Source organism: Macaca thibetana, chromosome 4, assembly GCF_024542745.1.
Source record: "Macaca thibetana thibetana isolate TM-01 chromosome 4, ASM2454274v1, whole genome shotgun sequence".
NCBI classification, from domain to species: domain Eukaryota; kingdom Metazoa; phylum Chordata; class Mammalia; order Primates; family Cercopithecidae; genus Macaca; species Macaca thibetana.
In genome coordinates this window covers 126,677,634-126,690,054 of record NC_065581.1, presented here as the reverse complement: position 1 = coordinate 126,690,054, position 12,421 = coordinate 126,677,634, and the positions used below count along the sequence as shown (strand labels likewise).

Genomic DNA, 12,421 nt, shown 5'->3' with positions numbered 1-12,421 from the left:
AGGCAGAGCCTCTGTGGAAGGGCTTTGTCGCAGCTGCCTTTGGCCAGCACCCATCTCCTTCACCAGCAGGATGGAAGCCCCAGGGTTGAAATGGCTGGAGGAGCAGACCCTGCATAATGACCCCCAGGTGGATCTTTACACCACGTTTATGATCAATAGAATCTTTTATATTAAGTTCTCTGCATTTGAGGGTCACTTACCCGTCACTGCTGACAAAGGGACAAGAAATTACTCTATATTACTCTATATATTTCAGAAATGATGTAAGTAATACATTAAGGAAAAGTTAACTATAAAAACTGGAGGCATCAGAATAAATTACCAGAGGAAGTTCTAGAATCATCTCCTTTGGGAATTCCTAAGTCAAATGCCCATTAATTTGGAAAGATTTATTTGTGCTTCTACCAAGAGTCAAAGGAACAGACTGATATGTTTGGAAGGTTCTTGCCATAAGACGCAATATTTTATGTTTCAACATATACTGCATCCTTAAAAAGGAATTTATCATAAATGAAAGTTGGAGACTTAATAAAAAGTGTTAAAGAGGACAAGATACAGGATTAGACAAACCTTTCAATGCAACCAGGCATGTAATTGCTCTACTCGCCATCTGTGTAAACTGCCAGCCAAAAATAGGAACTAATTTCAAGTGCCATCAGTTTTTTGGCCTCACAGGCCACAAATGAGCACTGTGACTTTTCACTTCCATGTGTAGCTTGCCTGCCCTGTCAAACCTAGAGAAGAGAACAAGAGAGGTCGCACCCTGAAGTTAGAAATCAATGGGAAAACACGGCTGGATTGCGAGAGCAGCTGGGGTTGGCTGGTTTGACTGGGAGTGAGGCGCATAAACAGAAGGCATGTGAACAGAGACAAAGGTGCAAAGAGAATCACATAGAGCAGAGAGGAGGACTGCTCTCTATGGTGTCACATTCTGAGTGGCCCTGCCTGGGCTGGGAGCAGTGAAGTGTGCCTCTCATCAGATTACCGCATGAGTCACCCGGACAACCCACAGGGGCCTTTAGCTTAGGACAGGGTACAGTAGGTTTTCCAACTATCATCTCCTGTGAATAATTTAACAGTAGACTTAAATGGAAATCTTTCTATGAGGTAATTTGTACACACGAATAATGAAAGCTTATCTCAATATCAAAAGTAAATACTTTGAGCCAGATATTTATAACTAGAAAAACAAAACCACCAAATCGTATTACCCCCAGGACCACAGCAAACACACTCCCCATAGTACATTAAATCCTTCTTCCTTTATCCACCTTTCCACCCACCAAGGAATGGAACCAGTGATTGTACTCCAGAAAGAAGTCATGGAAGGCAAAACACAGCTAATCACCTATTCAGAGCTGGTCCCGTTTTCAGGTTGCCCACAACTACCACTGCTTTAATACTTAAAAGAAGGAAAAGCACTGACTTCTCATTAAACCCTGGCTTTAAAAGCCACAGTGCCTTCAATGGAATTAATAGTGCTGTTCCCCTCAAAGGGAAAGACTCAACACAAACATTTATGCATATGTATCACCACCAGCCCAACTCCCACCTTTCAAAGTCTTCATGCCTGCAAAGGGCGAACAGATCTGACATCCTAAGCCTTAGCCGCACTGTCCCCATGGGATCACTTGATACAGGAGCAATATGGCAGATTATTGTTCTCAGTCCCCTGAGGTGCGAGGGGATAAAGGATGTCGCCGGTACAGAAGCCGCCACTGACAGAGAACATGGACGTCAGAGGCTTGGTAAGCAGTACACAACCAAGAATGCGACATCTGCACCAACTTTCACCAAGAAAATGTCCCCAGTCTAAGGGGTTCAGATTACAAGAAACCCTAAAACGGCATCAACTTTGAGATTCTTCTGATACAAGAAGACCAAGGGCAAACTTACTCTGAGATCAAAATAAAATTCCAAATAAATAATTTTTTTAAAAATAATAACTTCCTTTGTTCTTGATACCTTTCCTATAGCCTCTCCTGTGATCACTGTGGTTATTATTTTTTTCTATCTACTCAACCAGTTTTTTTTTTTTTTTTTTTTTTTGCAAATTGTATTAAGCATCTAAAATCACAGGAGAGCTTATTGAAATGCAGAGTGTGATTCAGGTCTGGGGAAGGGACTGAAATTCTGAACTCCCAGAAGTGCCCAAGTGATGCTAGTGCACAGACCAGGTTTAAGTTAGCACAGTGCTAGACTATAATGCCCTCTGAGGCCAGGGAGCTCATCTGTCATCTTCCTGTCCCTTATAGCAGTGGTCCCCAACCTTTTTGGCACCAGGGACCAGTGTCGTGAAAGACCATTTTTCCATGGACAGCAGGGTAGGGGGTGGTTTCAGAATGAAACTGTTCCACCTCAGCTCATCAGCAGCATGAGATTCTCATAAGCAGTGTGCAACCTAGATCCCTGGCATGCATGGCTCACAACAGGGTTCGCACTCCTGTGAGAATCTAATGCCACTGCCCGTCTGACAGGAGGTGAAGCTCAGGCAGTCATGCTCACTTGCCCACAGCTCACCTCCTGCTGAGCGGCCCGGTTCCTAATAGGCCACAGCCCGGGGTTTGGGGACCCCTGCCTTATAAGACCTTACACACAGCTAACATTTAGCCAATGTTGGTTGACAGGGTGAAAAATGGAACCATCTGTCATTTCCATGTTACCTCTTTATTTTGATCTTAACAAGTTTCAGCGTAAGGAGATAAGTAGGCCTTTACAGCAACCACTCCTTTATCACTAAATCACAAAAAGCAAAAGTAAAATGTATAAACTGGCAAAAAGTATACAATCTGAATTAAAGGGTTAATAATAAAACCCCATCCATATGGCCATACTGTTTCACTTTGGGAAGAAAGAAGGTTATTAACTGATAGGCGTATGCTTTCCTTCATTTATTAGGACATCTTCACTGCTTCCATCCACCAAAACTTCCGAATCCAATGTTCCAGGCCAGCCCAGTGCAATCAACAGTGAGCCAAATCAAAAAGCAGCCCACATTCTACGTGATAATCCACACACAGGCTGGGACCTGCTGGGTTCTACTAGGTGAATTGAATTGCTCCATGCCAGTGGAAAAATGTTTTTACGTCAGTTTTTCCTAGTAGATGTTTAAGAAATTACAAAGAATTTTCCAATCGACCTTACGTGACCTTCTAAAGCATTTATTCTATTTAACTCTATCTTTAAAACTATACTCGCAATGGCGCTACAGTGCTTACACTGAATATATCTGACTTCTAACAGACATTTTATCAATTCAGCCTACTTTTACTGTGCTACGCCTACATGCTAAATACATGTGACACATTGCTTGATACAAGCAGTGATTTCCAGTGAAGCAGATAAATCTTACTTTTAATGATTTATTAACAGAATTGAATATAAAGTAACTAAAATTAATCAGGAGCACCCAGTCAGCAAAAACATCGAGTATGTTTCCAAACAAGGAAAGAGACAGAAATGCAAAAACATATATTTAGGATTATTGCAGCTATGCATCAGTATGTGTGTCACCTCCAGAAATAGCAAATGTAATCCCAGTTACAGGGATCAGTTCAAATATTTATTGATCTCTATGCTAGGAGATGGGCCAGGGAGGCTGATTCTAAAGCAAAAAAAGATAGGGCCCTGCCCTAGAGGAGTATTAAATGTGTTGTAGAAGACAGATATGCACAGTTACTTTCAATACACTGCAAAAAAACAAATGCAAGAAACAAGTAGTAGGCCCGAGTCAAGCCTCTGGGCTTCAGTAATTTCTTCAGGATGAGATGTGCTCTCTAGCTGAGTTTTCTAGTGGTTGGGAGATTTAGTCAACCAGTAGTGTGCTAGTAAACTGGCTCTCTGAGGCGGGGATGAGGGACGTGGGAAGTCATGACTTTTAATACATATTTGCCAATTTCCATGATATAAAGGCTCCCACCATGGCCACTTTCAAGTCACCAACAATTTAACAATCAGCCTGCTAAAATCTTGAAATTTAAGAACTGGCTCCCACAGTCAGTATGTGCTGGCTCCAGTACACCACTGAATTTGGCCAACACAATCATTTGGCAAACATAATGACTTGGTAGGAAATTAATCGCCCCATAATTACCAATTCTTTAAGTATTAGCATGGGTGGAGGGAGAGAAATCTATAAATGTTACCTGACATGGGAAAAAGAGATACATAGGTATGATTCAGTTAAGGATCTGGAGATGCGGATACTATCGATACTATCGTGGATTAGCTGGGTGGGCTATAAATGCAATCACATGTGTCCTTTCAAAGAGAGAAGCAGGGGGAGATTTCAGCCAGAAGAGGAAAAGGCAATGTGACCACAGAGGCTGAGATCGAAGTGATTCAGCCACTAGAGCTGGAAGCAGCAAAGAACAGGATCTTCCCTAGAAACTCTGGAGGGAGTGCAGCCCTGCCAACACTTTGATTTCAGACTTCTGGCCTCCAGAGCTATGAGGGAAGAAATTTCCATTGTTTTAAGCCACCAAGTTTGCGGTGGTTTTTTAGAGCAGCTGTATAGGAAACTGATGCAGTGGAGTACCAATGGGAGTTTTGCAACCTGCTCTATCTTTAAGCATTTCTGTTCATTTTGTAAGAATTTGGAGATCTTTTGCACTCTTATACTTTTCTAGTTTTCTAATTCCTTTTCAGTCCTTTTTTGTTTGTTTATAAAAGCAAAAGTTTGGAAGACTAGATCTAACAGGGAATGAGTAGAGGCAGTTTAAGTTGCCAACAACTGGCAATTTAGAGAGATTTTTCACAGGCCTGGGCGTGGTTGCTCACACCTGTAATCCCAGCATTTTGGGAGGCAGAGGTGGGAGGATCACCTGAGGTCATAAGTTCGAGACCAGCCTGGCCAACATGGTGAAACCCCGTCTCTACTAAAAATACAAAAATTAGCTGGGCATGGTGGTGTCTGCCTCTAATCCCAGCTACTTGGGAGGCTGAGGCAGGAGAATTGCTTGAACACAGGAGACTGAGGTTGCAGTGAGCTGAGATCACGCCACTGTACTCCAGCCTGGGTGACAGAGTGAGACTCCGTCTCAAAAAAAAAAAAGGAATTTTTGACAACAACAAAAAAAATCAAAGCAGGATCTGCAAGCATTTATACCAAGTGTTGTGAGGCAGTGACACTGGGCTGGTGTGGCCTCTGGCTCTTACTTTCTGAATCTTATAGTCTGCTCTGTCACATCAGAATGCTCTGACAAGGGGGAAAAAATGAGAAGTTTTGAGGTTCTACTTTTTTTTTTTCCTTTGAGTCAGAGTCTTGCTCTGTTGCTCAGGCTGGAGTGCAGCGGCGTGATCTTGGGTTACTGCAGCCTCTGCCTTACAGGTTCAAGCGATTCTCGAGCCTCCACCTCCCAAGTAGCTAGGATTACAGGTGCCCACCACCATGCCTGGCTAATTTTTGTATTTTTAGTTGAGACAAGAGTTTCACCATGTTGGCCAGGCTGGTCTCGAACTCCTGATCTCAAGTGATTTGCCCGCCTCAGTCTCCCAAAGTGCTGGGATTATAGGCAGGAGCCACTGTGCCTGGCCCAAAGTGGCCTTAATTTAAAGAGTAGTTTTTAAATCACTGAGAATATGTAAATGGAATACAATAAATAATCTTCAGTTAATATCAGGACACTCCATTTCAAGACCAAAAAAATCCCTTTTGCCCTGGGGAATAACTGGATGAACATGAATGAGAATATAAAATATTGTAAAAAGAAAAGAAAAAAAGATGGGACCAAAAAAACTTCAAAAAATTTTGAAATCAGTAAGCAAACAGTCATAATGACCCATTGGCTTTCTGTCACACTGTTCTAGACAGATCACTGCTGCCATCTCGGTGGTGTAGATGTATTTGATAGGTGAAGGTACTGAGGAAGAATGTGATGAAGTATCTCACCTAAGGTCCTGAGCTGAGCATCCACCCAACCCCAAGTCAACAGCCTTCCCTCTGTGCTGAGGGCCACTGCCTGCGGGTGTCTCCCCTGGGCTACTGCCATGCCCTGGGAACCGGGCGACCTGCTTTTGGCTGTGCACCTTCAATCTGTCCTCCCCACCACCAGGCATACCATGCTCCACGCCTCCAGGCCCTTGACTCTTTATCTCCTCCATCTCTGGAACATTCCTCATCTTTTCCACCGGCTTTACTTTTTACTCACCCTTCAAAACTTCTGCCGGGAGCTGTCTCAATTTAAATAAGCAAATGTTTTTTGGGTCCTGTATCACTTAACTATTGCTGCCCCCCAAACTCCTGCAAAACCCAGTGGCTTAAAGCAGTCATCACTTACAATTTCTCAGAGCTAGTGGGTCATCTGGAGGGTAGTGAACCTCGGTTGAACTCGGCTGAGAGTGGCTATGCTCCAAAGTGGCTGTCCCTGTGTGCCCGAAAATGAGAAATTTCCTGGGACATGGAACTGCAGTTTTAAAATGCGGGCAGTCCTGGATACACCAGGATGGCTGGTCACCTTGGCGGTGACCTCCAGGTGTCCCTCCCCCTCCTAGGACTAGTAGGCCAGTCCAAGCTTGTCTTTTCCATGGCAATGGCACCAGAGAGCACCAGCTCAGCTGCAGAAGCTTCCTAGGCAAGAGGGCTACTCACATTCCACTGGCCAAAGCAGGTCATGTGCCCAAGCCCAGCATCACGGGGCAAGGAATTAACTCCACTTGCCCAAGGAAGTGGGGGCAAGGGGTGAATATTTCTGAATGTCATCTACCACAGGCACCTACTTGGGCAAATTACCAAGGGTTAAAGGCTCCAAAAACACCACTCCTGACCTCAGGGATTGGGCTATGTGAGGTACCCCTGCTATGTGTCCCCATAACAGCCCACACAGAGAGATGCTGTGCTTCACCTGTGGCATCTGAAATTATGCATTTGCCATTCCAGACTGTAAACCACCCAAGAGAAAGAACTGAGGCTTTTGTCACCGTGTGCCCAGGACCCAGCATACAGTAAGCACTAAATTGATGTTTGTTAAACTGCACTGGTCCATCATATGCTGTTTATCGTCATGTTCAACTCTCTCCTGACAGATGAACTCAAGTTTCTTTACTGGATCTCCTTTGATATTCCCCCACATAAAAAGGTTGATTAGATACAGAGCCAGACAGCATATATTTTAAGGCTTTGCTAACTCTATAGTCCCTACTGCAACTACTCAATCTGCCATTGTAACAAAAAAGCAGCCAGACAACACATAAACAAAGGAGGGTAGCTGGGTTTCAATAAAACTTTATTTACAAAAACATGGCAGGTGCAGTGGCTCACACCTGTAATCCCAGCATTTAGGGAGGCCAAGGTGGGAGGATTACCTGAGGCCAGGAGTTGGAGAGCAGCCTGGACAACAAAGTGAGACACTCCCCACACCCCAACTCCCACCTCGTCTCTACAAAAAATAAAATGTGTTGGTTGTGGTGGTGCTTGCCTATAGTCCCAGCTACTCAGGAAGCTGAGGCAGGAAGATCACGTGAGCCTAGGAATTTGAGGCCGCAGTGAGTTATGAATGCACCACTGCACTCCAGCCTGGGCAACACAGCAAGATTTTATCTCAAGTAAATAAACAAATAAAATAATATTAAAAACTTTCCACTCACTCTGCAACTAAACTAATTCACCTGATCCTTTTCCTACAACCTTGTTTATGTAATTAAATGAACACTTCACAGCTGGATATATCTAAAAATTGATCTCTATGTCTCTATATTCAATCCGCAAATCTGACTAAGGGCATAGACGTTTGTGTTTCTCTCACATACTGTCTATTAAAATTTCACTCTTTTAAAACTTAAAAAATTTAAGATGACTTTATCTTTGTATATTTTTCTCTTCAGCTCAACAAATTTTTACAGCCACGTGCACTGCAACTCTCCCAACAGTCATCAAAATCCGTGAGTAGAAGAGCTATTTAGTGAAGGGGAATCCAATTTGACAATGACTACTTCAGTGGTCCCTGTGCGATTACTTTTGTTACAGTCCTAAAGTAATGAACTCATCTGATAAGGAGAAATGCAGAGAACAAAAGGCCTAAAGAACACTTAAGACACTCAGAAATTTGAGGTTGAAACACTTGTTCCCCAGGATCAAAACCAGGTATGTTAAACCAAGACAACTTCTATTACCATAATAGGCTACTTGAAGATATGCCATCAAGAAGAACGTCAAAGAAGGACGAAGTACCTCTACAAAGTAAACACCATGCCCTTTCCACTGATGGCAGACTGGAGTGGACTGATGGAAACTGGCAAGCACAAATGGAGACATTTGTTCCAGAGATTCTCCTTCCTAATTGTCCTCCTCCCAGCCCAGTCACGCAGGCATTTCCCTGAAACACAGGAAGAACTACAACAGAGCTGCCACAGAATGCACCTGTGTGGGTAAGGACCCCAGGGCCTTAATAGTTGTACTTACCCTTGGCTCTCATTTCTCTGCTTGAACCCCGACATGCTACAGACACCCGGGCCTTTATTTCTTAGAGTTGTTATGAAAACTAAGTGAGAAAGGCCCATTATTAGCACTCAGTAACTGAGAGGTTATTTTCAGCAACAGCAGGAACAGTCCTTGAAATAGATGTGGCTGGTGGACCAGCACAGATGATTAGTTACACCTGGTGTGTACAGGGAGCGGGAGGTGAGCTGGGAATGAGAGTCAGATTCCATCAGGAAATATTTCCCATCAGGGAGATATTTCACTCATGCCAGAATTACGAGGAAAAGAAGTGAGCACCCAAGTCTCACCTGTAATAATACAATTCTAAAAGTGACCAGCTTGTGTCATTTCACCTAGTTGTGAGGCATATTTTTCTTCACAGGATGTCAGGCAATGAATGGTTCAAAGAAAAGTGTGGAATTCCGGCAACTTAAAAGAAATTACTACAAAAAGAGCACAAGCATAGCTACCTTATCTCATAAGGAATGTCAGTTATTTTAAATGACTGAAAAATTTAAAAAATTGAAAACTCCAAATTTGGTCAAACTTCTCTCTCTCTCTCATGTTCCATCCTAAAGTTTGTTTCACTGATAATTTTTCTAGGGGGAAAAAAATGAACACAGAAGAAAAATACCGCACTGAATCGCTCTATAAAATACACATCACTGATTACAGCTGATAAGAAAACGCTTGGTTAAAAGTGAGCTACATTTCAAAACAGGGAGAAAAGGCAAGGAAAGTTAGCTCACAACTGTAATCCCAGCACTTTGGGAGGTGAGGTGGGAGGACTGCTTGAGGCCAGAAGCTCAAGACCTGCCTGGGAAACACCGCAAGTCCCAGTTTCTACAAAAAAAAAAAAAAAAAAAACTTAAAAATTAGCTGGGTGTGGTGGTGAATGCCCACAGTTCCAGCTACAAGGGAGCCAGAGACAGGAGGATCACTTGAGCCCAGGAGTTCAAGGTTGCAGTGGAGCTGTGATTGTGCCACTGCACTCTAGCCTGGGCAACAGAGCAAGACCCCAACTCTAAAAACAAAAACAAATAAGTAAGAAAAAAGAGTTAATAGTGTCAAAATCTTTTTTTTTTTTAGATGGAGTCTTGGTCTTGCCCAGGCTGGAGTGCAGTGGTGCAATCTTGGCTCACTGCAACCTCCACTATCCAGGTTCAAGAGATTCTCCTGCCTCATCCTCCCAAATAGCTAGAATTACAGGCACCTGCCACAACATCCAGCTAATTTTTATATTTTTAGTAATGACAGGGTTTCACCGTGTTGACCAGTCTGGTCTCGAACTCCTGATCTCAAGTGATCTGCCCACCTTGGCCTCCCAAATTGCTGGGATTACAGGCATGAGCCACCACGCCCAGCCCAAAATCTTTAATTTATAACAGAGTCCAACACCAGTTATTCAGCACATAGGGAATTATAGCAGGGTATAGCCTATGCTTGAGGTATAATAAGTGACATCACTTAAGAAGTAACAAAGTCACTTAAGAATTAATATGTCAATATAATGCTCAGCCACTTCCAGAAAAGACCCCCTTTACATAATGAGATTACAATGAGGTCTGAGGAAAGATTAAAATCTAATTTACTTAACTAGGGTAAGCTTCATAATAAAGTCTACCTAGAGAAATCAATAGTCTCATCAAATGTTTTGCCACCAGCCTAATAAAGGTAGTGGGGGGAATGTGAAGGAGGGGATAATCAGTAAGCATTTGCGGGTTTAGGATCCAGAGCCAAGCACAGGGCTTGGGACACTGTGAGTCCCCTGTGTTTGACGGCCTCGTGCTGCTCAAAAACAAACGACCCAGGATGGGTCAGGCCCAACTGAAACTGTGTCAGTGCTTTCATTCTCAACCACGGCTGAACATCAGAGCCATCTTTCAAAAAGCTTCTTATTCAACAGGTTATGGGTAGAGTGGGTTTGAGGTTTCTTGTTTGGCACATGTGTTTTTCTTGGGTGGGGATGGAGTCTCACTCTGTCGTCCATGCTGGAGTGCAGCGGCACAATCTCCACTCACCACAACCTCCACCTCCTGGGTTCAAGTGATTCTCCTGTCTCAGCCTCTCGAATAGCTGAGATTACAGGCACCCGCCACCACGCCTGGCTAATTTTTGTATTTTTAGTAGAGATGGGGTTTTGCCATGTTGGCCAGGCTGGTCTCAAATTCCTGATCTCAGGTGATCCACCCACCTCGGCCTCCCAAAGTGTTGGGATTACAGGCGTACCCCTCCAACAGTGAAACCCCGTCTCTACTAAAAATACAAAAAATAAGCCAGGTGTGGTGGCAGATGCCTGTAATCCCAGATACTCGGGAGGGCATCAAGAGCAAAACTCTGTCTAGAAAAAAAAAAAAAAGAAGAACAAAAATAAGAAGCTTCGTGTTCTGTGTAAGGTAAGCCTCTTATCCTACGTTTAAGAACTACTGATCTTTAAGAAACTTCACATTCTGTTTATAGATAGAGCTGCCAAGTGAAATGCTAATTCTATGTTTCAAACGATAACATTTAAAAGACAATGAAGGAGCCTGCCATTGTTTTGATTCTAATATTTTAAAATGTTTAAACACACATCAAATGCAAAGCCTGAAATTCACTGCCTTGGAAGCTTCCCATGGAACATGCCAAGGTCAACGGGTCTCTGAGTCTAAAAGGACACAACCTGGCACCATCAAGAAGGACACAACAACAGACACCGCCTCCCATGGTCACTAGGAAAGTCAAGTTGAACACTTTATACTGTTTGTTTAACTTACAGAAGCTTGGGGCCCAAGAAGAGCTTAGAGATAATCCCATCATACACTTCCTTTTTTTTTTTTTTTTTTTTTTTTTTTTTTTTTTTTGAGACAGAGTCTCGCTCTGTTGCCCAGGCTGGAGTGCAGTGGCCGGATCTCAGCTCATTGCAAGCTCCGCCTCCCAGGTTTACGCCATTCTCCTGCCTCAGCCTCCCGAGTAGCTGCGACTACAGGCGCCCGCCACCTCGCCCGGCTAGTTTTTTGTATTTTTAGTAGAGACGGGGTTTCACCATTAGCCAGGATGGTCTCGATCTCCTGACCTCGTGATCCGCCCGTCTCGGCCTCCCAAAGTGCTGGGATTACAGGCTTGAGCCACCGCGCCCGGCCCCATCATACACTTTCATGGTACAGATGAGGAAATGGAACCAGAAAGCTCATGTGCTGGCGGTGATGCTTGCCCCCTGGCGGCAGGAATCACATCTCAGCAGTCTACCGCTGTGTGGCCCAGCACCTCGCAGGTACTCCTTAAAATCCTTAGAAATTAATTCTCAGGGTTAGGTCATCAGCAAAGTTGGGACTCAGAACCAGGCACAGTTTAAAATAATAATAATAATAACTGGCTGGGTCTGGTGGCTCACGCCTATAATCTCAGCACTTTGGGAAGCCCAGGTGGGTAGATCACTTGAGGTCAGGAGTTCAAGACCAGCCTGGGCAACATGGTGAAACTCTGTCTCTACTAAAAATACAAAAATTAGCTGGGTGTGGTGGTGTGCGCCTGTAATCCAGCTATTGGGAAGGCTGAGGCAAGAGAGCTGCTTGCACCCAGGAGGCAGAGGTTGCAGTGAGCTGAGATCATGCCATTGCTCTCCAGTCTGGATGACAGAGCAAGACTTCGTCTCAAAAATAATAATAAATAAAAAATAAAATAATGACACTGCAACTACACTGAAAACAAACTGAGCCTAAGTAAAGCCATTTTCCAAGGTCATACCCCTCCAACAAAATGGAGCTTGAACCTATCTGTCTTCACCACTGACCTGAAGCACCGGAATCATCTGTCCATAGAACAGACACTTGGCATATTAGAAAACATTCCTTCTGAGATTAACACAGCAACCTGATCTCTTAAAATGTGTTGTTGTTATTAAATTTTAAGTTTGGGTGAAAAGAAAGCTCTAGAGAAGAGGAAATTAACTTTGTTATATGGTAACATTAAGGGTAAATGGTTTGACTTAGAGCAGATGGCTCTATTAGAAATAAGACTTTTAAC

At 43.5% G+C, this 12,421-nt stretch overlaps 2 protein-coding genes across 3 annotated transcripts in view; one reads left to right on the top strand and one right to left on the bottom strand.

Annotated features, from left to right (window-relative positions):
• Positions 1–12,421, top strand: part of ABRACL (ABRA C-terminal like) — a 564,811-nt gene that overhangs the window by 90,270 nt on the left and 462,120 nt on the right. The window contains exon 1 of one of the 2 annotated variants that reach the window (XM_050787439.1): positions 1,684–1,687. The exons of the other annotated variant lie outside the window; for it this stretch is intronic. The gene's annotated coding sequence lies outside the window, so the exon portion shown is untranslated. Of the gene's footprint in view, positions 1–1,683; positions 1,688–12,421 lie in introns of those variants that run through there. 2 annotated transcript variants of the gene reach the window in all.
• Positions 1–12,421, bottom strand: part of NHSL1 (NHS like 1) — a 217,766-nt gene that overhangs the window by 154,338 nt on the left and 51,007 nt on the right. The window lies entirely within an intron of this gene.